A 27290-nucleotide genomic window follows, 5' to 3' on the forward strand; every position below is an offset into this window, starting at 1 on the left:
TACGTTTTGTTTTTATTGCTACCCTTGAAGTCTCCACAGAATGAAACATAGCTTATAAACAGGATTCCTTGGTATTTTGATGTTTTGCCTCTGCAGTTATTTATCTATAGACTAATGTCTGAGTTTCTTAAAGCTTAACTTGATCTTGCTGGTTTGTAATCATAGTAAGGAACTGAGACTCAGCAGAGCTGAAGGTCAGGCCAGGTTAAATATGAGGTCATCAGAGGGTGAAGGCCAGAAGATGACCTCATGGAAGGTTGTCTTGGAATGGATGAATGCTCATTTCATGAGGGGTGTTTTTTGAGACAAAAACTATTGTCTTGATTGGGTTTGCTGTCATTAAATCAGGACAGTGACAGCTTTACTTCATCAGCTTGGATGGGGCATGTGGTAGACATTCCTTGGTATCTGGAGTCCCCCAGTCCCAAACCCAGCCTACAGAGTTTTCTGAAAGGCAGGAACACTATTTTCCATTTATCCACATAGCTTTTTTTCCTGGCAACCCAAGCATTATTCTGGTTGCAAAAAATTATTTTACATGTTCAAAAGGTACATTGATGTGTTACTTATTATTTAATGCATTTATTTAATCATACATATTCATATATGACATGTCAGTAATATTAATAAGCAGATAAATTTTCTATACCATGAAACTTCTTTCTACTGGTAACATATTTTTAAAAATGGGCAAGTTAATTGAGTTTTCTGAAACAATTGCTGGAGCTGGAGCCTTTCTTCCTACTGGCATTTCTCATGGTAAAAGAATTATCTTTGGTTTTAGAGAGCTTTACTAAGCTGAATATCCTTACTGGTATCTACATTAAATTTTGAAAACACTACCTGCCAGCTGAAAGTCTCTCAGTTTAATTTGGTCTAAACTTGTTACTAGTGTTGTTTATTCCAAATCTGTGCCATGGTTTATTCATATTTTTCTCCTTAATTCGTGAACTTACAAATTGATATCCGTCACATCACTGCATAAAAAAGTGTATTTCATTTTGCTAGAGTATTTATTGTGTTTATCCCTGCAGTAGCATAGTAGACAAAAATGTCTCTCATTGCTTTCATTGTTAAAGAGAATTAAATATGTAACCTAAAAATCTGCCAGGCTTTGTGAGCTATGCCCACATAAGACTTGTAGTTCATTAAGAAATATGTCATGGTAGCATTTAGCATGATCGTCCTTTTGTTTGTGAGTTAGGTGAATTACAAATAATGCCTGAGACTGTATTATAAGTAACTGGTTGCTTTCCTGTTTTAGCAGTTCTCATTGAAGTTCTGGTTCCTTGCCTTGCACTCACTGTGTATAGTTTTAGGAATTAAGTCTCTGGACTAGTGAACAGGTGTAAGGTTTATTAAAGAAGAGAAGTTCAGTGTTCTTAAATGATAGTGGCATGTTTTGAAATCCCAGTAGGCTCAACAGCTCTGTTTTAAATCCAGCAGGGACCTTTGAAAGAGGTTTTTTTTGCCTTGTTTCTATTAACTTCTATACTAACATGAAGCAAATGTTTTCATTTATTTCCTGTGTTATCAGTCCTACTCTGCATATTTTAGTCTATTGCTTTTGACAGTGATGAAAGGCAGCCATTTCCCAACCTTTTGTATTTTGGGTGCTACATAAACTCAGCTGTTCATTTTGGGAATGTTTTCTTCTCCTGATTTGTTCCCGTTTCCTCATTTGAAAGGCAGCACTAGAAATTCCTGATAAAATTGCAGTCTTCTTGGAATTGTAATTTAGATTTTGTGCCTATGTCCATGTGACAGGAGCTTGCCCATACAAAAGAAAGGCATTTGTTCTGCTGGACTGGAGGACCTGTAGGTATAGTGACAAAGATACCGTGTCAATGTTGTGTTACTTTGTGCTTGAAAATTGTTGTCTAATAAGGTAGAAGTCGAGAACTAGTGAACTAAGAAATGGGGATAATCCAATTGCATTGTGTAGTGTGTTCCTTCATGAATATAGGATTGATCTCTGGGTGTTTTACCCAGTTTATTATTTGCCAGTTACTGTAGTTACCGCATCACCTACAGATTTTCTCATTCAGACTTGAAATTGAGTGCCTTGGGGCAAGATTTTCTCTGTTAAGCATGAAAATGAACTGGCCTTGGTTTTGAGAGCATCCTGTGTGCAGCAGTTCTTGCGCCTGCTGTTCTGGAAAGATCACCTGGTTTTGTGCAAATCTACATCTGGGCGTGAAGCGAGATAAGTGTAGCAGTGATGTAACCCTCCTTCTGCTGGCTTCTGTCCTTTCCCAGGGATTGGTAAGGTATTATCTGTGCCCTGTTCAGGGGCTGAGGTGAAGCTGACTGCTGCTGGTGCTGTAGCCTGTTGATACCATCAGATTAAGCTTTTTCAACTTCTTATAGCAGTTAATTTCACAGAGTTTGCTTTTTTTTTTTTTTTTTTGTAAATCACAGTGTATGGTTTCTGACAGCTTTTAAAGATGTCATATGCTCTGCTGTTTATAGTGTAGAAGTCTCTGGGGATTTAAAACTTTCTCTACAGTATCTCTCTCACAGAGATCAATTAAGTTTCTAATTAAAGTTTTATCAACCTAGCATCTATTGAAATCCTAAAAATGTCAGTGTTTCTTGAGACAAACATAGGAGGTTTTCTAATCTCATGAGAAAATTTTTGTTGAGGATTGTTGGGGTTTTTTTTATATTTTTGAGTGTTTCTTTGTTGTTCACAGAGTGATGTTTAAATAATGGAAAGCTTTAGTAGCTGAAATTTTTAATGAAAAGTAGCCAAACAAATTTATTTAAACAATTTTGTTGATTAAAATAGCTTGTTCTCAGCTAACAAAACTGTAGTTGCAATCCTTCCCCATTCTTTTTGTCTTTGAAAGACTACTTATTTTGGTAAGACCTAAAATGTCGATGACAATTATATCTCTTTTTTTCACCTGAAGCCTTTCTTTCGTGTTTGGAAAGTTGTATATCACTACGTATGAAAGGTACCAAAGTCCTGAGGTGGGCCTCAGCATTAAAATATAGAGACACTTTTGCTTTATGAGGCTGTAAACCAGATAATTCATCACTACTGACAACCTGGATGTAGATGTAGGCTTTTAAAGAACAAGTTGTTATATTACAAATTCCTTGGGAAGGGAGTGTTTGTTTTTAGGAATTCCTGGAGAACTGAAGCCTATTAGGATGGTGTTGTACATGTAATAATTAATGTACTTGGCCTAAGTTGTTTTTTTTTTTTTTTTCCTTTTAAGGTCTAAGACCATTTAAACATTCTGTCATAATCCTCATTATAATTAGTAGTATCCTCTCTGCAAACACAGAAGAGAGGGGGAAGCTTTTTTTTTATTTTTGCAGTGTAATATTCTCAGTATCTATATAAATAAATGATAGTGTGTGGCATGATTCACATGAATAGCAATGCAGCTGTATTGCTGCTGTCTGCCCAAATAGCAAGAAATGAGAGAGAAAGAGGGGGTGACAGGGGGGATATGAATCGTAGAGGAGAATAAATCGACACTGTGGTTTTACTGGGGGGACACTCATTACAGGAGGCTTCATCTGTTTGCTGCTTTCCCATATTTAGAAAGCATCTTTAGTGATCCTTTTTGCAAACAGCTCATGCAGTAACTGGCAAAACAGAAGCAATTAGTGGTGTAATCTCAAAGGGAATCTCAAGCTTCACTTTAAGTGCAATGATTAAATCCACTAGAATGATAACCATTGCTGCCAAGAACTCCTGTAATTGGCCACTAATGTATTTTGTTGTAGCAGTCGATAACTGCTGCATTTCATGCACATAATTAGTAATGCATACACGTTTGGTCAGTAAAATTGAAAATCCTGATAACCGAGGGTAGAGGGGGTGGAAGGAGCACAGAGCTGGAGAGCTGAAATACTGCTCTGTTGATAGTACCTAACTAGAACTGTGTGCTTCAACAAAACAAGTGTCCTACTGTGCTGGAATACAAATGGGCTGTCTGTGGCAGGAAAGAGCAAAGACATTTGGCAGAGAGGGATTTGAAAGCTTCTGGCATAATGTAATTGAATTGGCCATTTCTTTAAAGATACAGCAAATTGTTTGCTGCAGCATTCATCATCATAAGGAAGGTCAGACAGCTTGCCAAACATATGATATTCATAATAAAAAGTAAAACGGTGACGCTTATATTTAAACACAAATCATGCTATCATGTTTGTAAAAGCTGGAGAAATGAATGGGAATATTTTTGGTGGTGCTGAGCATTAGTAATCTAAGTAAGGCTGTAATTCAAGAGGGGCACAGCGTCTAAGCAGAGAAAAGATCCAGAGGGAAATTCAGCTACTGAGCAACATATGATCCCCCTGATTTGAGAGGATAGTAGGTGTTTTGGCAGGATTATTGCTGACTCTCTCTTCTGATCACTTAAGGAAAGATAAACTTGTATGAACCTATTTTTTGCCTTTTAAGAAAACAAAGGGAAAAATAACAAAGAAGAAGGATTTGAGTTTTTAAAAAGAGACTAAATTAGAACAAAGCGTTGCTGGGGGTTTTTTGGTCAGTTATGCTGTGACAAAATAAGATGATGCAACAACCTGTAGCATATCTGAAATGTTATATGAAATGCTCAGTATTGGTGTGCTGGGAAACCCCTCTCGAGTCACATCCAGAACCCTGAACATAAATTGCCTGGTGGCAGGGGCTTTGGGCCCTGCAGTGATGCCTCTGCAAATGAGTAGCTGTTAGCTTTTAGGTTCTAACACATTCAGGAGACTGGCATTTTGATTTCTTGCACGACTGCACCACTGATAGGGTTGGAAATGGGAATCAAAATAATTAGATTGGATATATAGATCCCAGCAAACCAGCCAAGAAAGCGGCCGGGCTGGGGAGGGCTGCTCTGAATTCCAAAATGTGCCAGTGCTGTTTTTATGAGAGCGTGAGGACGGAAGGAGTAAACTAGAGTGCAGATGCTCACCATTTATATTCAAAGCATGTAATAAAATAATTGAATGTATGCTTCCTCCTATTAAAGCCTGTTAAAATCGGTAATAAAGTACATTACTGTTATATTAAAAAGGGAGCACAAATTTTCAGGTAATATATCTTAGTTGTATGCATAGTGTACAGATAAGCAGACTGGGAAGTGGTTTTTTACATTGTCCAAGGCCAATTCCTCTTTCTGGTACAGGACTGTTCCCATCAGTTCATTTTCTGTTACTTAGTCCAGCAGTATCTTTGCAGTATTCTCTCTGGCAGTTTTTTACAGGCCAACAGTAATTTCCCTCCAAGAAGCCTTTCCTTCTAGTTCCTCAATATTTTTATGTAAAAACCCCAACAAAAATAAACCACCAAAAAAGCCCCCACTTTCCATGTGCTCCTTCTTGAGTTTCCATAGCTGTTAGAAAATGTCATCTTTTTTCTGTGCACATTCTTCTTTTAGATATTTGTAAACAATTATCCCACTATCCCTTTGCCCACTTTACCATTTTTCACCTGTAAAAAAATTATTTTTCTTTACTCAAATGTCAGTTCTTCACCTTTTTGCTTTTGAGAGACTAACCTTCATTTAATCAGGAAATTCAGTAGTCCAGGTTCTCCTGAATCTGTAGAGATTTTTTTCTTTTTAAAATTCTGCTCTCTAGATTGACTGCCCATAATACCTCCTACATCATTTATATCTCTGTGCACTCTCTCCCTTTCTTCCCTACCTTCCTTATTACTGATCTGAATTTTTTTCATACCAAACATGTTAAATCTTGCATTTTCCCAAGCCATACCTTGTTTTCCATTTGTATTTATATTTTTGCTTTTCATTGCATTAAATCCCATGACCTTGTGTCTGCAACTTCATATCTATCAAGTCAATGTTGAGCATCCATCCAGAGTAGCCTATTGGTTTGGGTGCATGCCTGCCATGAGGAAGGCAGTGGTTGCAGTATCTCCTCTGCTTAGAAGCCAGATGCACAGGACTGTGTCTCTGGTAATTCTGTATGATAATAACACATGGGAAGTACTTGCCTACTTTTGCAGAAGCCTGTCCTGCATGCTGTCCCTAAAATACCCACTGAATCCCTAAGAAATACAGCAGTTACTGGCTCCAGTGGTCACTGGAAAAAGCTATGTTGAGCTGTTTCTGAGCTAAATATCAGCATTTTGTTCCTGTTTCACTCCAGGAGGTCTTAGGTGTTGGTTTCTTTATTATTGTGCTCTTAATCCATTCATAATTTCACATTACCCTACTCATTTGTAAAGATAGTGATGAGGAATAGCAAGGTGATGTCTTCTTGTTTGAATCTGTGCAAGCCCATAATATCTGAAGCTCCTTCAGCAGTTGTCATTTGTGTATCCTGAAGGTGTCCCAGTCAGTTATTCCATGGTTTGACATAACATTACAAGACTAACAAATAAAAAGTGTGTTGGCTGTCCATGTGGAATGGAGGATATTTAACTGCTATGGGAGTGCAACCTGGATGAGTGGTACTCATACCAGGAGCTCTAAGAATGTGAGTTTACTGCAGAAATAGTTTGGTAGTTCTGCAGGAGCTAATTTTTATAGTAGAAAACATAAAATCCAATCTTTTTTGTTTAAAGAAGATTGAAATTATGAGTTGGCCATCATCTGGTAATAACCATGTGAAGATTTATAATATGAGAAGGTTCTTTTTGTTTGGATGCTACGGAAATAAAAAGATGCACTGGAAAGAAGAAAAAGAAGATTTCAAGCAGGAAACAGATTTTGTTATTCCCCCAGCATTCACTGAAGTTGAGACAAGGAATTAGCTGAAATTTTTCCGTCCAGCTCAGGTGAATTTCTAAAATACAATTTCTTTCAGTGTGTTTAATGCAAGAATTGAAAGTTTGAGTTTCAAAACTTGTGTTTTTGAGGAAACCCAGCAGAGGTAGGAGGTAACTTGTGTCTCTTGCTGGATTTGTGCTTATTAAGGCCTTCAGTTAGGGTTTGGGCTTTCATCCAGGCTGGTTATTTAGCTGAGATGATGATCACAGGTTTCTGGAGGGCAGTTTCAACACAGTAGTTGCTGTGCAAGAAATAGTTCAGTAATGCTCCAAAGGCTAGCTCTTAAAACACACAGCTCACTTACAAGCCCATTAAGGATTGACCTGTGTTGGGAGTTTATTTAAATGCTTGGCTCTGTTCTTTAATATAGGGAGTTTGGGGAAAAAAATGCTTTGTTTTTTAATAAATTTTTCCTTGACCTTTACCTGCAGCAAAATTGGCTGGCAGTATCACAGCAGGTCTAAATGCAACATTTTATTTATGGTATTAATTTTATAGAAGAACAAACGGAGTTTGAAGACAGGAAGAAATGAAAGACTTCTTAGCTTTTTTAGATTAATAACTTGCTGAATGTGAATGAATGCAAATGTCACTGACTTGAACAAAGAGATCAAATTAAATACCTTGGGCAGGTTACACAATGTCTGTCTGAGGGGACTGCAACACTTGGTCCCTGTGTTCTGTCTGCTGCCATTGAGACAACAGTATAGCAGTGTATTGCACAGGTAACATTTTCTGCACCTTTTAGGGTGTTAACTGCTATTAAATATTTCCTGTTCCAATGTATAAATAACCTCCTTGATGTGAATTCTAGGTAATGAAAACTCGTTGCATATTTCAGCACCACAGTATAGCATTTGTTTTATTTAGGAGACCTGCAGATATATTTAATCTTCTAATGTAGATTTATTAAAATCATACAATATAAACATCAGGACATGTCATACAACTAACTTGAATGTGCTGTAACTCAGGACAAACTGGCCTGTTTGTTCCTTGCCTGGAAGACTTTTCTGTGCTTGTCTTTTCCTTGGTTATTGGAACTGAGTTTATGCCCTTCTCATACAATGATCTTCAGAACTAAGGATGTTCAGTGAATGTCTTACCCCTTGCAACTTTTCACTGATAATGCACATTTTATGGGATGATTTCTTTTGCTGTACAGCTAATAACTCAGCGTGTTATTCTGTGCTCACTTGGCTTTTGAAGGCCATCTTAAAAATATGCAAAAGAATATTCAAATTATTTTCCTTTTTCTGATCTCTTATGTCAACACTTAGAAACATGGTGAATGGTCAAATCAAGTGAGATAGTATATAAGTAAGGATTTTTTTTGATTCTTTCTGAACTGGTAAAGGAGTTTCATTTACACACAAACTTAGCTGTAAAGAGATTAATATGTTTAGTTATTTAAAAAGATAACTATTGTGGCTGTGTAGGACTGAATTATACCAAAGTATGTGGGAAAAAAATTTCTGTTTTTGAAAAAAGAAAAAAACCCCATTGTTTTTATGTGTTCTTAGGGGAATATGGTTTGAATCTTGCTTTGTTACAGTAGCAACTTTGTTAGATTTTCAAGGCATTAGTCCTTAAATGAATAATACCCTTCTTCCACCCATGCAGTGTTTGGGAAAATTTAATTTATTTAGGAAATGATAAGTGACAAAACTGATATCTCAGCTCCTTATCTTGGGAAGTGCTCCCCTTATTTTCCTTTTCTGTGCCCCTCTCCAGGAACAAAAGCAATACAAGAATGCAGATGTTGAAAGGCACGAAAATGTGCTTAAAGTATTTTCCTTCTCTCTTGGAACAATGGCTGCTGACAGCAGAAGGCTTGCTTGCTTGTTAAAATTAGATTTGAATCATCAGTGTAATAGCAGTAGGAAACTGAAGGATGGAAAGGTGCCAGGAAGCCTATCTATATCTGCCCTTTTGGAGAGAGGGGGGCCCTGCCGTGGCTTGAGCTGCCTGCTCAGCTGAGTGAGCCTGCCCTATATGACAAGTACTCCTTTAAGCATCCTTAAAACAAAATTGTCCTTGAGCAGAAACCATTGAGGTGGGATCCCAAGAACAGACAAAAGCACAACCGTGCAAGACAGCTGTTACAACTTAGGGTTCTGAAGAGTTTGTTTCTTGTTGGTTCCTTACATCACATTTAATTGGGCTCACTTCTATTACCTCCCACCATTTTCCTGTGCTAGGATAAAAAAAATTAGATCTGTGGTTTGGGACTTCGGGGGTTTTTTTTCATTATTTTATGATTGTAAAAACACTGAGAAGTTTTCATATGTTAGTTGTGAATAAATAAGAGGATGATGCTTGCTCTGAAGCTGCATCAGAGTCAGCATCATTCTGGCTTATTCTGTTTCTCTTCAGTAGTTTTAAGGCAGTCCAGTGCCCAGTTGTTTCTTTTATGTAGTCATTGTCTGTTGGCTTTGCAGTAACCCAATCTGTGGAACACAGTGACCTCTCTATGCACCTTAAAACCATTCACAGAAATGGTTGTAATTCTGCTGATGCAGAATGCAGCTGCCCATTTAAATCTCTTTTTCTTACAGAGGGGATGGTTATGTCTCTGCTGTGTACTGGCTTCTGTTTAATTTCGAGTGCAGTTTTTACACTCCTTCCATAAGCAGCTTAGCTCTTGATTACTTCAGGGAGTGCTTTGTGTGATACAGCAGTAATTGATATCAGCTGAAGTGCTAAATCTACCAGTCCCCTCGTTTCAGTTAGTGCCAGTTGGAGATGGCAGAGCCAAAAGCAGGACTGGGCCTGGGAGAGGACTCTTGCTTTTGGAAATTATTTAGTTTGCTCTCGTAACAGAATAAGAATTTTCTGACCTTCTGGTTATGAGGTTGTTCTTGTCCTGGGGTGGCAAAATAAAATCAAAGTGGTTGTGTAGGGGCGATCAAGGAGGAATTTTAGTTTAAGTGTTTAATGATATTTAGTGCATTACTATTGTCTTCATCAGTGCTGTGAGTGCAATCAGATATATTTTAAAATAAATCTACATAAATAACTGGGTTATAATAAATGCAGCATTGGTTTATATCTTTTACTCCATTTAACACTGTTTTGTGTACTTATGTATCTATCTACCTGTATATATCTGGCATTTTCATATATAATGTTCATTTACTCTGTGGAGAAATAAGCAATTCTACAGCTGGGCTGTATTGTTTATGGGTATTATTTAATTATTGGCAAATATTTAGAAGGCACAGTACCACCATAGTTTACTGAGACTGCTGCAGCAAATTTGCTGGTACACAAGAGGAAATTGAAAGCAGTGCCTGAGCATCAGTGGCCATCTTAACTTGAGCTGCTTGTGTGTCCAGCTTTTAGACCACAATCCCTACTCCTGCACATGTACCAGCTGGGAGAACAGTGCGTTATGTGGAAGATTTGCTGGAAGTTGCTGGTATAGTTGTGATTGAAAAAGTGGGTAGGGTTTGATCTGCCTTTTCCCCCAGGGTCCTTACAGGCCAGTAGAATGATGTAGTGTGAGGTAGGCCTCGGATGACAGTGGTTTGTACTTGTTCTTTTCTGTAGTGAGTCAATTGTTTATTGTTCTATGTGTCCTGTGGTCCTGTACCATATTTGTAGAGAGTTATTTGCTGGTTTCTCAAGATAGCAACACAAGCCATTCCCTTAAATAGCCCAAATACTTGTGTTATATAGAACATTTTTGTAAGTGTTCTTCCTGTTTGTCTTGTAGGTGTCTTTCAAAGTATGTAAATCTAATCTGTAATATTAAGGGATTTGTGGCCTTAGTACTTACATTTCAGTTCCATGCAGCGCTTTGTGAGATTGCATGTACTCTTAATCATATTGTTAGCCATTATCATCTTTAAGCACATTTCATGTCCCTTGGGTGTCCACCTACCATCTGTTACTTTATCCCATTAGATTTCCACCAGATTTCTCATTTTTTCTCCAGCATACTGTGCTGGAAAAAACCTTCCTTATAGTTTCTCTCATTCATCTCCCAGTTTAGTCTTAATTACACAGCTAATCAGATTACAATGACTCTCTTTATTTCTTACCTCCCTGTGCTTTCCAGTACGACCAAAAGCATGTACTTCATTTCTGCACATGGGTATGTGTGTGCATGCAGAATATACAAGATTCTTCTAAGCAGTGCCTTCTGTCCTGCTTGCTTTGCATGGAGGGTATAAAGACACCTAATTCATCACAACTTCATCAGCTGCTCTGCTTCCACTTCCTGCTGTGGACCAAGGGAATCCAACTCTTAGCAGTTGACCTGAGCCAATTCAGAAGCAGTGTCCTGCCCTCCTTCCCTTCTCCTTGAGCTGTGCTCCCATCCCAGGGTACTGTCAGCCCTGTGCTGAAGGATGCACAAGGAGCTTCCAGCCAGCTCGGCAGTCTGTCCCTGACACATGGCAGCCACGGGCTCTTAAATAAGCTTAGGCTGGCTATTAATACACAGTGCTGAGTCACTGCTGAAATGCTTTACCTTGCTGTGCACCTTTTGTAAAGCAAGCCATGGGCAGATCAGGTGTGCCTCAGACAGGCTAGAGCTCACTGTCCCGGGCCATTAAACGATGAGTGACTCAGCCACTTGTGCGGAGAGGCAGGGAAGGCATCTGTGCAGCATCACCCCTGCAGGTGTCTGCTGCCACCCTGCTTGAGCATCACTGCTTCAACTAAAACCTGGGAAAATACTCTCCACACACAGAAAGCATCTTTCTGTTTCCTTTAAAACCTGTGAGAAATGTAGTATTCTGGGAAGATGCATGAGGATTATTTACAAACCTGGTGACAATTCCAAACAACGGAGAGAGGGTGTTTACTGTTAACTGGCATTAACTGACATTCCTGCATGAGGAACCATTGTTTTATAGGGCAGGAAGGGTTCATCCATTCGCTGCTCATTTTGTATTGCTGGATCAAAGCTTGCCTGATAAAACAGCATGTTTTCATGGCTAATGAGCTCAGTCAGTCCTTGGTTTCTATCCATGTACTACAGGAAATAAACCGTATGGAATATTACTGTGGAATATTTAGGTTCATTTATAAATACAAAGATTCATGTGTACAAATTGGCTTCACTCTTAATTGATTTAGAATACTTGATTAGACAACACAGCTGAGCCAATGTAACTCTTGCTGCCACTGAGGGGTGGTTCAGCCCTCACTTTTGTCTTCCTGTCCCTTCTAGCCATATGGTGCTTGTCTGACTCCTCAATCCAGTGCTGAACTCCTTCCTTCCTGGATGAGATCAAGCCATTTTATCTGGTTTGATGGTATGAAATAGGTGTGGGGAACTGTGTGCTTCATTTCTGGAAATGATGTTTCAGCATGAGGGTTGCAGGTCTGATGAGAAGCCTCTAGTGCCGAGGGGTGTATGAGCTAGATCAGCATGGGTTCGTTTCTACTTACTGTTTGGATCAAGAAAATGAGTAGTCTGGTTTTACATATGTCTTCTGTGATACATTTTTAGATGTTACCACCTGCACATCATATCATAGTCTTGTGGCAGAAAAAAAAAAAAAAAAAGAAAAGAAAGAAAAGAAAGGCATTTTTAGCACAGATGACATGATTGATAGATCTGTGGTTTTACATACTTTGAATTTTAGTGGAGTGAGGAAACTTTCTACTCTAAAACTTAAGCTATCTTGCATTTCCAAATAAAAGATATTTTAAAAATGCCTTAGTGCATCAATACTTGGCAGAAGAACAAGACTTATTACTTTACCCAGTAAAAATCAATGGCCACAGAAAAAAACATGTTCTTCACCAGCTAATCATGTAGAACAGGGCTGTGTTTCAGTAGTTTTGATGACTGATGAGGGTATCACATGTTTTAAGTACTGGTGCTCTCCTTGTGTTTAATCTGACTTTTTTGTCTTAAAAAGCTGGCCAGAATCATCTCTGGTGAACAGCCATCCTTTACATTAGGCTCGTTGCAAAGCCATGTAGTAACTTTGGGAAACAGTTACAAACATTTGCAGCATTAGGAATGATGTTTTGGGAACCATTTTTATATAACATCCTTAGTGAGCATGTGTGAAATTGCAAATGCAATAAGGGACAAACTTAATGCTTGTGCTCAAGAGCTGGAGCAGGTACTGGGGCACAGAATGTCTTGTTAGTGTTGCTGAGTTCAGCTGCTGCTGTTTGCCCAGCATGGAAGCAGCAGCAGGTGGTGGGGGGAGCTGCTAATGGCCCAGGGAGGCAGGAGATAGGAAGAGAGAGGTCAGAGCAAGACTCTGCTTCTGTCTGGGAAAAGCAAAGCAGAGGCAGTGTCTTAGGTTTTGGCAGCTCAGGTGTGCTTTTCTTACTTTTAGGTTTTCTAAAATCCTAACAGCATTATCATTTGTGTGTCATCTCCTTGGCTGTTCTCCTGTTTTCCATAGAGGAAGGAAACTTCCTAGATGTAGTGCTTAAAACACATAGTATTGACAGCAGTCCTGGTTTTGGTATTCCTGGCCACTGATAGCCTATGACAAAATTGCTTAAAGCTGACCAAAGGGATTGCCTTAGGTAATGGGATTGTACTGCTATTTCTTGTGGACCAGCCACTGGAAAGAGATGTCCAAGCTGGATGTAATGAATTAAACATGCCTTTGCACCTGCAGAGCCAAGCCAGGCATGTACACCAGAGCCTGTGTGGGTTGAACTGAGCCCCAGGCCTGGGGACTTCAATGGCTCAGGGTCACCTTCTGTTTGTGAAGCCTCCATCCAGATGGAGGGAGCCCAGTGCAGCACAGTCAGGCCAGGCAAGCAGAAGCCATTGGCAGTGGCTGAATGGGACATGTGCCCCACTTCCTGGACTTCTTTGGGCCTGCCTGCTGGGCTCTGCCTTGAGCCTGCCTTTGTCTTGAAAAGAAGAGCCAGGGCTGGGCAGGCACAGGGTAGTGGGGGACTTCAGTAGATGGATTTTAGTAGTCTCTGTTGACGTAACTTAAGTGGGATTTTTTTTTTTTTTCATCAGATTTGAGCATAGCTAAGGCTGAACATGTTTTGCTGAGACTGAAATGGCATCTCCCAGGATTTCTTGCTGCCCAGTTTCAAAACACTCTTATAAAATATGGAGGTTTACAAAAATGACAAGAGAGTGGGTTATACTAGAAGACAGAAGTAAGCTTAAGTATAGGTGCCATTGTTCCTTTACACCTAGAGACAGACTTTTCTATTCTCAAGCTATTATGTTGACTATCCCAATCTGTACGCTGTGCAGAGTTGGGGTGCTCACTGTTTTTGATAGTCTGGTTCCCAGAAAAGCTATTTGAGTGAGGTTACTTACATGTGAGAGAAGGTACTTACAGCCAGGTTGCCTATGAAAATTGCATCATATATGTGTGTGCAATTAAAATCATTCTTCCATAAGGACCGCAAGGTTTGGGACACACAGGGCAGTATTTCATAGAGACAGGTTCTGTAAAAGCCAAGTATTTTCTCACGCTGGCAGTATATTTTTGGAAACACAAAACCGTGAGCAAGCAGCACCGTGTCACACATCCGTAAGGTTTTGCACAGAGGTAGGGTAGTGCAGCCCAGGAATATGGATGTGTTCTCATCCAGGCCTCTCCATCCATCCCTCCATCCCTCCTTCCCTCCCCCCAGCCCCTCTGTGCCTGCTCAGGCTCACGGCAGGGGTGCAGAGATGGCTGTGCCTGTACCTGTTTTGGGTGATGGGTTGTTTTTGCCCCCGATCGCTGCAGGAAGAGAGCAGCAGCTTATCGAGCACTTCAGTCTGGTTTGCTGAGCGTAACAGCTGATGAGAAAATGGCTGCCTTGTTTTCCAGCCGTGTCCCAGGGATGGCCACGCAGGAGAAAATGAGGATCTGAGCTTGAGGAATCTCTCGGCAGCTTTCCCTGCCATTTAACATTTATAAATATGCTATGAAGGCTCCTTTTTCTCTCCAGGTAGCTGCCTTGCATTAGTCCTTGCAGCACAGTGGGAGGAGGGGAGGGAAGGAGCCTTTCCAGACCCTCACCAGCACTCCTAGGGAGCCCTTCCCTGGACAGGGGTGCATGCACACATATCTCTCCATAGATATGCATATAAATCCATGTATATACAGGGTACGACTTTAGGCTTGGAATTTGTCTTCTGGGGTAATCTAATCACTTTCTTTTTAGTGATTATATTAATGAAGTGTTGTTTCTTTAAGTATTTAGTGCTTCTAAAAATTGCTTTCTTCATTTTCTCACGGTGTGAGTGACACATCATTGCATTATGAGCAGATATTATGTGCTGTGAAATAGAAATGCATACAGCCCTTACATTGAAATAACTCGAGAAAGGTTCTAATACTAAGACAGAAATGAGCTGCACAAAACAATTCCTCCTGAATAACCCACTAGAAAATTCTCTGCTGTTCAAGTGCATTATTCCATTATTAAGTGGGATAATGAAAACAATTTTTAGCAAATTGTTCTAGCTTTTTGCAGCAGTTTGTTTCCTTCAATTCTTCAAATGATCTTGATGTTTTAATGAATTAATTCCCTCAGTATCCTGTTGGAAAAGGCAGAAGTGGCATAAGGAATTATAAATTCTTAAGAGAGTAAGAAAGCCACTTACTTGGAATATAATGAAAAGTCTTTTAAAAGGAGTGATTAGCTTCTCTGGTGTTTGGACCTTTAACATAAACTACTGTCTCATAAACGCTGGTAGATTTAGCTGTGCTGGTTTAAGATGTGACAATTACCCTTTGTACTCATCTGCTGGGCTTAATCCTTCATCAGCTGCTCAAGAAAATGCAATCCAGCCCGTGAACCCTGTGGAAGCAGTGGCTGGAGATCATGTAACCCCTTCTGCCTGGCCCTGCCTGGGGACTCTGGGCTGAAACTACCAGAGCTCTTCACAGCTAGGCTCTTAATCATCTGCATCTGTTTATGGTAATAAGGGAGAGGAAATAAGAGTAGGGAAACAACCCTACAAAACAACCAAACCAAAATTCCAATCAGAGCCAGGCACATTGCCTTTGGCTGTAGACTTTCCTACCAGCTTCCAAGCAGTCTTTCCTAAGTGCTGTTTTCAGGTAGCTATTAGCTGCCAGTTTTGTGGCATTGATGTATATAGGTTTCTTGTATTTCCTTGAGTAGGCTTTTCTTCCCTGCCATCCCTTTAAAACAATAAGCAGTGAGCTCTTTCTGTGGGACCAGCGTTGCTTTTGAGCATAATCTCAATTTACGCAGTCCACGTTAGTGCTAAGGACAAAAGGTTCTGTTACTCTGTTCATTTTCTAATAGAAGCACAGAATGTTAAAGGGTTGGAATAGACCTTAAAGGTGAGCTAGTCACAGCCCCTACTTCATGGGCAGGGACACTTCTCACCAGACCAGCTTGCTCAAGACCTTGTCCAGCCTGGCCTTGAACACTGCCAGGGTTGGGGTTGCCTTCTTTTGAGTTAAACAAAGCACTGTCAGACCTATGCTGGAAAAGCTCTCTTCTCTTTCTGTGACTGCTGCACTGCACATGGGTTGGAAACATGAGAGTGCCCATGTAGCTGTTTCCCTCTTCCAGAGGTCAGCTGTGCTGCTTCAGTGTCACTGCAAGCCCAGGGAAAACACTTCACACTGCAGCTGTACCAATATCAAACAAAGGATGTGTTCTTGTGAATCAAACTCTCCCTGTCTTCTCTTTGTATTTTCTAGAGCTGTCCAGATAGCCTTTTTTTTTGTACTGATGAAAAAAAGGCTTTTTCAAAGAACTGCACATTCAAAATGTGACTGTGCCAAAGGAATAGGAGGAATGCTATTTGTAGGAGATACTGCTGTTTGATTCACATTTATCCTTCTGCTACTGTCATTTCTCTTTTAACAACTGGAGCTGAAGAGTCAGAAAAGGGAACTGGAAAGCCAACCACAGGTTTTGTTTTGAAAAGCCCTTTGGAAAGAATACCTGTTTCATACTGCTGTTCCAGCATGGAAGCTCTCTGAGCCAGGCTCCACTGCAGTGCTTTTTGGAGCAGGCTTGCTAACCTGACTGGTTGCTTTCCTTATGTCCCTTATTTTGGACAATCCCACAAGGTCTGTGATAACATGAATGTGGGCAGAGTGCAACAGGCTGATCAGGTGATTCTAGGAGGTATCTGCTTAAAAAAAAGAACGAATTATTGCATTGAAAATGCTGAGCAGTGTTTATTGGCTCCAAGAGCACTGCATGGCATGGGGCAGGGGTGGGCTGGGTTGTGCAGAAGCCCAAGTTAGCATGGTAAACAAAACACCTTCAATTAGGGCAATTCTTTACCTGGGCCAGTCATACTTTAGTAAAGGAAAAACTGTGGAGTGCAGCATGTCCTGCAGTACTCAAGCTGCTGTGGGTATGTCTTCTGCTGTGTGGCCTGGAAACACATTCATTGTTTTGTTGTGCTTTTCATCGAACACAATCCATCCTGTATCTCTGATTTTATTCTTAAATTATGACTTCTGGGGACAAGAACTATTTTTTTCTATTTTCATTGGGATTTTTCTAGATTTTAACAAAATCTTCCATGTAAGATTCACAATTAGCATTTCTAAGCAGCAATTTAGTACAAATAATGATATTTTATTACTGATCAAGTTTTTCTGTTTCCTGCTTTATCTTGAAAACTGCTGGCTGAATTCAATGCTTCTGAATTTCTTTATACTGTTATTCACTGGCTTGTAATTCTGAAGAGAAGAATAAATAATTCACATGAGGCTAGGAGGTTTTGTTTATCTTAAAAAATATTGCAACAAAGTGGTTTGAGTGTTAGGCCATCTAATGCAATTCCAAATATTTTTAAAATAGAAAACTTATGAGATAATGTTATTGATGTTCTATCTTGCTTAATAAATATTTCAGTGGACTGATAATGTAGAGCTGCTTTGAGGGGATTTCTGCTGACATTATTGTTACACAGTGTGATTGCTATGCTGCTGATGTTAGGCACCAAACCTGACCCACTGCAAAATGTTTACAGTTTTGCATTTTCAGTGTTCTAAAAATGGAGCAGCTTTCACAGTCTTTTATTCTCATATAACTTCTTTCTTTCCATGCAATCATACCTAGAAATCAGCAGCTTGCTTTGCTGGGCTGACATGCACGCTGCTTTATTTTTCAATTTCGTCAGTAATAGGCTTTTCCTAGCTTGTAATGCTGCTCCACTGACACAATGATGGTTATTCCTTATTCACTAATGAAGTCTCTCTAAAGATTTCTGGTGTCTTTATGGTGGAGTTATTAAAATGTATAAAATTATTTCGATTAATAGCTTTCATTTTTCAGCACTTTATTCTATTTGTTCTTGAAATAGAGTATACATTTGTAATACTGCTCTAGGATGTATGGAGTCTGATACTCATCTCCTCTGGCCTCTGTGTTAGCTGGGCTTTGAAGTGATAGCGTGTGTTCAGACTTCCATAGGTGGGGGAAGAGGAAAATAAAACTCTCTTCAGGATTTGTAAACCCTCTTCAAAAGAATCAGGGCCAGAAATAATGTCAGCAAGAGGCCATGTCTGCCAAACTGTGGCTGCTTCTGCTTCTGTACCTGGTGGTGTTTGGGTCCGTGATGGCGAAGCGGCGCTTCCTGCTTGTGTGCCTGGCATCTCTGCTGGGCCAGAAGCAGCTTTCTCATGGACACAGGTCCTCAGTCCTGAAGGCCAGACCTACTGAAACTCAGGCCATCTGACTTTCAGCTGAAGTGGGTGTGTTATTTGTCCTTGCCTGACTGTTTCGCCAGTGAAGCACCATCCATCCCCATCATTTGCTTTGGTGTCAGCTACTTTGCCCAGCTGATACCTCTCCAAGGCTTAAGGTTCTTAAAACCTTTTGGCCCTGGTGGCACACTCCAGTGCCTTGTGCTGTTTAGCAGCAGGTAGCTGAAGGCTTTTTGATTTGTATGGCTGTACTTTGAGGTAGGACTAGGCTTTATGATAATTGTTTGTGTACAGGTTCAAAAAGCTTCATTTCAAAAGGCAGTGTAAATCTAAGTAAAAACAGGCGATTTTTCTTAAAATGTAGCCTCTAAGGGTGCTTCAGTAATGCATGGACTTGGGAGAAGTTTGGTTGGTACTTTTGTTAGTTCTGAATCCATGAGGAAATAATATTGACCCAGAAAAGAACCCCAGTTCACAGAGTTTTAAACTAAGGACTGTGGTGTCCCACCCTTAGGAAGGAACTCTAAGAAGGGAGCACCAGTTTGATGCTTGGTGGTTGAAAGGAACGACAGAAGTCAGAGGCTCCACAAAAGCTGACAAAGTTGTGTTAGTAAATGACACACCTGGCATGGAAATTAGTGTTCATTAGTCCCTTATCTCCAGGTATAAATGTGTGGTAGTGAATGTGGATAAAGGGTTAGGGCACAAGGGAAGAGAGAGTGACAGAGATTAATTCAAGAGGGGGAGAGAGGAACATGGGATGTAAAGAAGGAATAGAGAGATCACCAGTCCTGGTTCCAGCATTGATCCAGCTGATGGTGTGGCCAGGATCCTGGGCTGCATATGTCCCTAGGCTTTGCTGGGTGCCTTTTTAATGATAGGATTCCCCACTCTGGAGATAAGTTTCTCATTTTCTATGCAAATTAGCTGTCATGTGCACTTTGTTCTTCTAGACCTTTCTGGAAATATGTCAGAGGGCTTCAGGCATCTTTGGCAGGATTGATCCCCCTCCACTGTCCATGCCTTCTTCTCCACCTTGTCCCTGTGCTTGTGCTGTTCTATGTTGTGTTTATGTCCTCAAGCCAGAACAAGGACATTTCTCCCAGGAAAGGGCTGCCCTTCCTCTGTATGGCCCCCTTCTCCAGCCACATCCTGTTCCTTCTGGCAGTGTTATTGCCAACAATCCTTGGATGTTATCACACCAATCCTTGGCTGGCTCCGCAGCTTTTGGTGCCTGAGACATACAAAAAACATCAGCCCCTTATCTTCCACAGGAGCACATGAGCACGTTACTCAAAAGTAAAAAAAGTTATTTCATGTTAAAGAAAGAGTGCTGAGTTAATTGGTGTTATCCTTTCTGTGCTATGAGCTTAGAATATCTTAAATACACCTCTCTCTTTTTACAGGTAGTAAGTTACAGAACCTCAGTTACTAAGCCTTAAAATGCAGTTCTGACTTGGGATCCAGCATGGGGACCCATATTACTGTCAGTGATAATAACAGTACCCATGCACTAAAGATAAAACCCTTATGATTTCCCAGTGGTGATAGGGAACAGGATGAAATACACTGTCATGGATGTTCTGAGGAAAGGTATTGGCCTGGCTTTCTGATAAAGTTGGCAGTTAAAAAATTGGTTTTATTGTTAAATTGGACAAATTTGATCTGGAAGTGGCAGAACACAGAAAGCAACAGACACAATAATATCACTAGAATCAGTTTTCACATTTTAAGACTTGCAGACCTTGGTTTGGACTTCAGATTCGCCAGTGGAAATCTGGAATAGCTTAATCTGTAATTCATTTGAGTCTCTCCAGGCATTCTTTGCTGGAATTGAGTGCAGCCTCAGCCAACCCACTCCAGGCTAAATTGTTCACCTGTTTATTCACCTATGAACACGTGCATCAACTCACCCACTGACACAGTTTCCTATGAAGCCAAAAGACAGGGGCACATTTTATAAAAGCAAGGAAATCTTGAAATTCATAACATTTGACAGCCATGACAAATAAGCAACCGTATCAATTACCAGTCCCCAGAGTTATCTAGTATCCTTTCTTTATGTAATTTCTTACACTACTTTTTTTTTACATCAATCAACTTATCACTTGTTATTTATTATTCATAGCATTAATAAGAGTTCACTACTTCCCTTTTATTTTCATTGGTGTCTTGAATATTTTAACATAGTAACTGTGCTTGCCTTGTTTCCGTGCTGTGGATTTTTTTGTGCTTTTTTTTCATCTTGTGTTTTCTAGTTTTATCATCTGGAAATATTATTAAAGACATTATATACCTTTTCTTCATCCAAAGACATGGTGCATCTGTTGACCTTCAGGGCATATTGCCGGGGCCATCTGGTTTTCAAGGGAAGTGGGGGTTGGCAAGGAATAGGAAAGGATTTAAGGCAGAAGGAGATATTAGGTTACTTATTTATTATTTGATTAAGGTTTTCCTTTGTTGAAGGGTAAGACTGATTGGTACTTTGTTACAGTGTTTATCTTTTTATAGTCTTTGGTTCTTCTTGTGGGTTTTTTTTTTGTCATTGTTGTTGTTTTGAAGTGGTGCTGGGCTGGGGAAGCTCTTGTGTACATGTGCTTGTCTTTATCAGAATAAACAAAACAATATGGCCCCATACTGCTGTGAGGTGTTAACCAGTGCTGTTGTACTCTCTTAGTACCAGGATTAAATGACACCATTTCAGACGTTGCTCATCTCTCAGTTGAAGCAAGTGTTAGTGACCAGTGAGGAATTAGGAGGACTAAGTACCAACCCCATTTCAACCTGAGAAAAGTTTAATTTTCCCCCCAGTTTTTCAGAGGGAGCCTAATAGCTTTCTTCTGGTGAATTCACAGCAAATAGATAAGAGATACCGTTTAATTTCTACTATTATCCTTCCAGAATAAAGGAGTCTGACATGTGTGTGCAGGTTTTACTGGGGCTGGAGACAGAGCAGGAAAATAGGGAATTTTGTCAACTCTGGGTGCTCCCTGTTTCAATATGGCCACAGCAATTGCTGTTCAGTGGTTTTGATACACCTTTGGTTTATTATCTTCTTCTCCTAGTACCATTAAGAAACCACTGGTTAGCATTATAGGATATAATTTGGTAATTTTTCTTACATTTTGTAAATGTTTGTCATATATCATATTGTGAAATACACTGCAGTGCATAAAAAACTTTGGTTTTCTTGTGCTAAAAGCTGTTACAATTCAGTTACCCAAAGTCTTATACATGAACTGAAAATATCGTGCACACTTTCTTAGGAGAGGAAAGAAAAATTCTTTTTAGTAAAGCTAAAGAATAAAGTGTTTGTTTTAACTGAAAATAGGAAACAGCCTGATTCTAAGAGAAAAGTTTAACCTCGCATGTTAGAAATCATCTTCTCTAAATTAAGGAGGGGCTAATTTCAATTAAAGCAGAATGTGTCTTCATGTGTGTAAGTTCTAAGTGATCTGTTTAAAACCCAGAACAAGCATCCCAGGAGGAGGGGGAGTGTGCTTGTGTGTGTCTGTGTCCCAGTGCTTATCCTCATTTTGTTATCTCCAAAACTGAGCCCAGTGAAACAAAATCTCCCCCAGTCCAACAGTTCCTGCCCATGCACAAGTTTTCTCATAACCTGTAGCAAACCAAGTGTCTGGGTTACAGTTGTGACAATATGATGCTCTTGTCATATGCTTTTGTATTTAATAATGTCTAGAACACTTATTAATTATTCAGTTTATTGGCAGTCTTCTCAGTGGATTTATTTCTCCATCTTGACCAGGAAGACAAAAAGCCAGTTGAGTTATACACTTCCCTTACCAAAATGTATGTATGATGAGCAAAGAGTAGAAGAAACAATGCATTTTTGCAGTGTTTAATCCTCTCTGCCTGAATTTGGAGAAGGGGACAGATGAGGGGAAAAACTCCTAACTCCTATGAGGAAAGAGGAAATTAAGTAACAGATTAGGAAAATCTGCTTAATCCATTGTGATTTTGGGGATATTTTATATTTAAGTGTATCATTTGAGGTGTCGTTCCAATCTTGCTCTTAGCTTTTTTCCAGTTTCTTTTAAGTAAGTGGTGAAGTTGAGAGTAAGGCAAAAGAGCTTATGGAAGCATAGTTAAAAGCTTGCTTTGATGTTTGCCTTGTGACCTAATAGAAGCATTGCAGAAGCTTATCTAAATAAAACTGATAGGGACCTGGTTCCTTGTCCTTTGTTTGTTTGTTGGTTTGTTTATTTGGGGTTTTTTATTTTGTTTTTTGGATGAGGATTGGTTAGCTGATCTTAATTTTGAGGAACAGCAGAGGACAAAATGACAGGCTATTGTCTTTTCCAATGGCCACAATCAAAAGCTTTTTCACAAAGTCACTCATGGGTTTGTAGAATTTCCACCCAAGGCTCATAGCCTGCCTGCATTGGCTTTCAAGACTGTGTAGCTTTTCTTAGGAAAACATGTAAAAACATAAAATATCTGTCAGAAGCACTTTTTTCGTGAACCACACCTTGGAATTCCTTCCTTGCTGGTAGTGAGTTTGTTTAAATGTGAAATGACCAAGAGTAGTGTAATCTGATTTCAGCAGCTCAGGGGGTTGTGAAGGTGTTGGAGAGACCAGGCTTTCAAAGAGATTAGTGGGTGCCATTAAACATAAAATTTTGATATAATTACAGGTTTTGCTTTATGAACAACACATTGTAAAATCAGGCACAGTAAGAACATGAACAAGCAAGGAATCATGTTGTTTTCAGGTTTGTTAAAGACTGAATATTTTATTTTACAAAACTGAAAGCCTGTACTCTAAATTAATTTTTTCAAATCTTATTCTGTGGATCATTTCCCCACTTCCTTTATATTTTAATTCGGAGTTCCTGTCTGCTGCTTTTTTATTCATGCAGAAGTGCTTATGGAATTGTAAATGAAATTGTTTTCTGAATCAGACACCAACTAGGTCATTAATTAAATTCCAAGTATAGAGCCAAACCATATCCTGGCTGCCTCTGTAATGTTGATGGAATTAAAATAGGTGTGGTGACAAAAAGTTTTATGTGGAAAATTGTGATTACTTTCGTTAGACATAACAGGGTAAGTCTGTTTGACTTTCAAATCCTGAATGAATTTGCAAGATGTGAATCTGGAATAACACTGGTAGACTGAACAGATTCAGTGACAAGTGACTGGAGTCCCTTAACTACAGCCATTCTTCCCATGAATTGTTGAAGGCATACCTGAAAGAATAAAACATCTGTAAGTTCTGTTTGAATTTAAGAAGTGATTTTTTTTCTCATTAGACTATCATATTTTGGTTTTTTTACCAAAGCAATGTTTTTAATAGAAAATGTTCATCTTTTCTAATGATCTGAAGAATGTGAAGTAGCTTGATGGGTGTTTATAGGAAACATTTTCCCAATATAAAGGAAAGCATGAAAAGAATGTGCAGATTCCCATTAGGAAATGTAGTAAGTGAACAAGGGCACTGGCATGGAAGTCAGATAAAAAAGGGCTATAAAGGACATTAAAAAAAAAAAAAATAGACTCTGGAGCAGGTTGTCCATAGCAGCTGTGGATGTCCCATGCCTGAACATGTGGAAGGCCAGACTGGATAAGGCCTTGAGCAACCTGGTCTAGTGGGAAGTGTCCCTGTCCATGGCAGGGGGTTTGGAACAAGATGAGCTTGAAGGTCCCCTTCAACCCAAGCTATTCCATGATTCTATAGAAAAATAAAGTTGCTTATATAAGTATGGAGATTTTTCCAAATGTATAGGTTAAATAATGTTATCAAGGGTTTTGCACACCAAAAAAAGGGTGTGACAAATAAGATGACTCTGAGGTTGACAGTACTTAAGAATAGAGGTAATGTAGCAAGAAGGGCTGCAGAGTGAAGGGAGAATAGTCACGTTTGAAATGGATGAGCATTCTGGTCTTCAGTATAGAAGAGGTAAATCTGAAACACAGAGCATCTTTTCATAAGTGATAATCAGAATCATTTGCATGGAGAATAAGAGTGTCAAGGACAGAGCTCCATGGATTCCACAAGTGAGGTGTAAAATGCAATTAATAGTGAATAGAAACATCCAAACCAAAAGGTAATTCCATATACTGTAAGAAGAAGTGTAAAAAATGTGCAGTTTCTTTTTCAGTTAAAGCCATGGTTATATGCACCATTCATGTTTCAGTTAGTGGTTTCTTTAATGAAGAATTGAATTTACAAGTAGAAAAACCAGTATACTAGATGTGCTGGGTGTTGAGTGAAAAGCCCTTCTGTCTTCTGATAGACATTTTACATCTGCAGTTTCTGTGGATTGTAAAAGAAAAACATGTCATTTTGCCTTTTATTAAGTGATACACTGGATGGAATTAAATCTATTGAACAGGAAGAAAGTTGGAACAAATCAGTGTATTTATATGAAAAGTTATATTAAACCCCATAGGTAAGTAAAATGTGTAAACATGGAAGATGAATTTGGATTTTCAGGGCGATGCTGCCTAGCTCCTTTTCTTTGAAAAAAAACTCAGCAGAACACACACACACACAGAGGACAAAAGAACATAGAAGCATGTCTTTCTAGTCTAGACATTGGTTCTTTTGGGTGAGATCATCTCACCTACCTTTTTACATGGATGTCAGGTACCAGAGGTGTCTGTCTGCCTTGCAGCCATCCCTGCTGCAGGTTTAGCTGCTCCCACCATGTGGCCTCTCTCCTCGTTGGGGAGTCTCACCCATCAGGTGTGTCATGGCCCAGAAGTCCCTGTCTCCCGAGGTGGAGAGGAGTTGCCCTTGGCACATGTCTATATTGTACCTGTCAAAAAGACATCAATCCAATTATTAGCTTCTGCTGCATTTCACTAACCTAAATAATTACTCCTTACTGTCCCTCAAATACTTAGTTTAAAATATAGCTGAGCTTGCATTCATTTTATATGTATTTTTAATCAGCTATGCCCTTCTGGCCAAAGTTTTTATTCATCATAATTGATATCTGATGTTATCCTCTTTCTGAAATTAAAATAACTGCTATAAGGTACTTGCTAAGAGAAGAAGACTAAGGTAAAAATTTTAAGGCAGAGAGAAAAGACACATAAATACGAGCATGGGTTCACTGTTAAAGACATGCCAAAGCAAACAATGCTCGAAGGGTATTGAGTGAGGTCAGTAGGGAGGAGCTGGGTAGCTCCAGGCATGTGTATAACTAATTTTTGAAATACTACAAGTGTAACTGACATTATAAATAACCATATGTTCATTAAGTAACTGAAGAAGGAAAATCTGGGAAAAGTTTGTCCAGACATTTATAACTTTTTTAAGGGCAGTTGATTTTTTCCATATGATTTTCAGATTAAGAAATTATTTTCATCTCTTGAGACTGTTCATTGTTGAGAGCTGCAGTAAAGGAAAAGAGCAAAGTTACTGTACAAGCTTAAATGCAAAACATGAAAACCTTTGGGATTTAAGCTGGCTGTTGGTTTCTTGATATAGCTTTTACTTTATAGCAGAGATGTATAGCAGATCTTCACCAAAAACTTAGTTTAGCTTTTTTCCCTAAAGTCCAAAGTGATGGTTGAATGTCTGAACAACAAGACAAGAAAACGCCTTCTGCCTATCAAAATGAAGATGTTCAGTGCATATTATGCAATTCATCCTCATCATAAAAAATGTACTGTTTCTCTATTTCTAATTTCATATTCAGCCATAATATAACTGTAAAGAAAAAAAGGATAACCTTTATATGATGAGTATACAAAGAAAGTAAATTTATAAACTAAGAGAAAGGGCAGTTCATAGTGGGAAAAAACATGAAATAAAGACAGGTTACTCTGCAGACACTATTGTAAATGTCAAGTAGATTTTGACAGCTGGTAAGTTGGAGACATAATTAAAAAAAACTTCCATACATGTACAGACTGCCTTTTAGTGTGAAGAATTGGCACACAGTGAAATGAGAGGGTGAGTAGCATATGGGGGATTAAGGCAGCTGAGTTCTAGTGGAATCTGGAGGCAAACAAATAGACCTTCAAGACAAAGACAGCTATAGTGGTCTCACTGGTGTTATGTATTTGTTGATTTGTGGTTTAGCAATCTACCCTAATTAAAGGAAGGTTCATCTCATGCAGTTTTCCATCCCAGAGAGAACCTCTGTAATATAGAAAAGACGAAGGCGTCAGAGGAAAACTTGTTTGGAGTGATGAAGATTTCTCTTTAACAGACTGGTCTCTGTGGCAGTCTGTTTTGATGGAAGCTCTTTGTACACTCATCTAAATTGTTAGACTTTGTGGTCAGTTGGATTAAATAAAGGCATTTAGGGGAGATGCAAATTTAAGCAAGCATCGGTATTTCTATTAAACATAGTTTCCAAAAATTACTTTGGATTTAGACACCTCTTAAAGTCTTCATAGAAAATCAATTACATGTATACACTTGTGCACTTTAAATATTACTTTGGTGTTTATTTGGTTTTGGCTTCAGTTGAAATTTCAAATAGAAAGACACTTAGCTGTGACCCTACAGAGGGAGAGATCAGTTTGGTAATGCAAACTATTTCAAGAACTGAGCTATACATTTATTTCTATATCTTTGTCTTTAGTCTTTTGCTTGGATTTCTCTGGATGCTTTCTTTATACCTGTGCTTACCACTCCATTTTTTAAGGCATGCTTTTTAATCAAGGTTCTGCAAGTCTAGCAGTACTGCTTGACACAGGGCTTCCATTCCGTGCAATTGCTGCATCAGGAGGAGATTCTGCTGAATCACAACTCAGTGTAACCAGCTTAAAAAGAAAATACTTGGATGTTTGATAGAAACCAAACATATATTTAATGTTAAATTAAAAAAAATACAAAATCATGACCTATAAATTGGGACCTGCTAACTAATGAATTATTATTTGCATTGGTCTAGTGAAAGTAGTACTCAGTATTTGCTGCTGGAGTTTTAGAGAAAGTATCAGCTCAATTGTGAGAAGACTC

At 39.1% G+C, this 27290-nt stretch overlaps 1 protein-coding gene across 2 annotated transcripts in view; it reads left to right on the forward strand.

Moving 5' to 3' along the window:
• TBL1X (transducin beta like 1 X-linked) overlaps positions 1-27290 on the forward strand; it is a 193346-nt gene that overhangs the window by 55208 nt on the left and 110848 nt on the right. The gene's annotated exons all lie outside the window — the stretch shown is intronic.

The sequence above is a fragment of the Haemorhous mexicanus genome, chromosome 2 (genome assembly GCF_027477595.1).
Source record: "Haemorhous mexicanus isolate bHaeMex1 chromosome 2, bHaeMex1.pri, whole genome shotgun sequence".
Classification (NCBI taxonomy): domain Eukaryota; kingdom Metazoa; phylum Chordata; class Aves; order Passeriformes; family Fringillidae; genus Haemorhous; species Haemorhous mexicanus.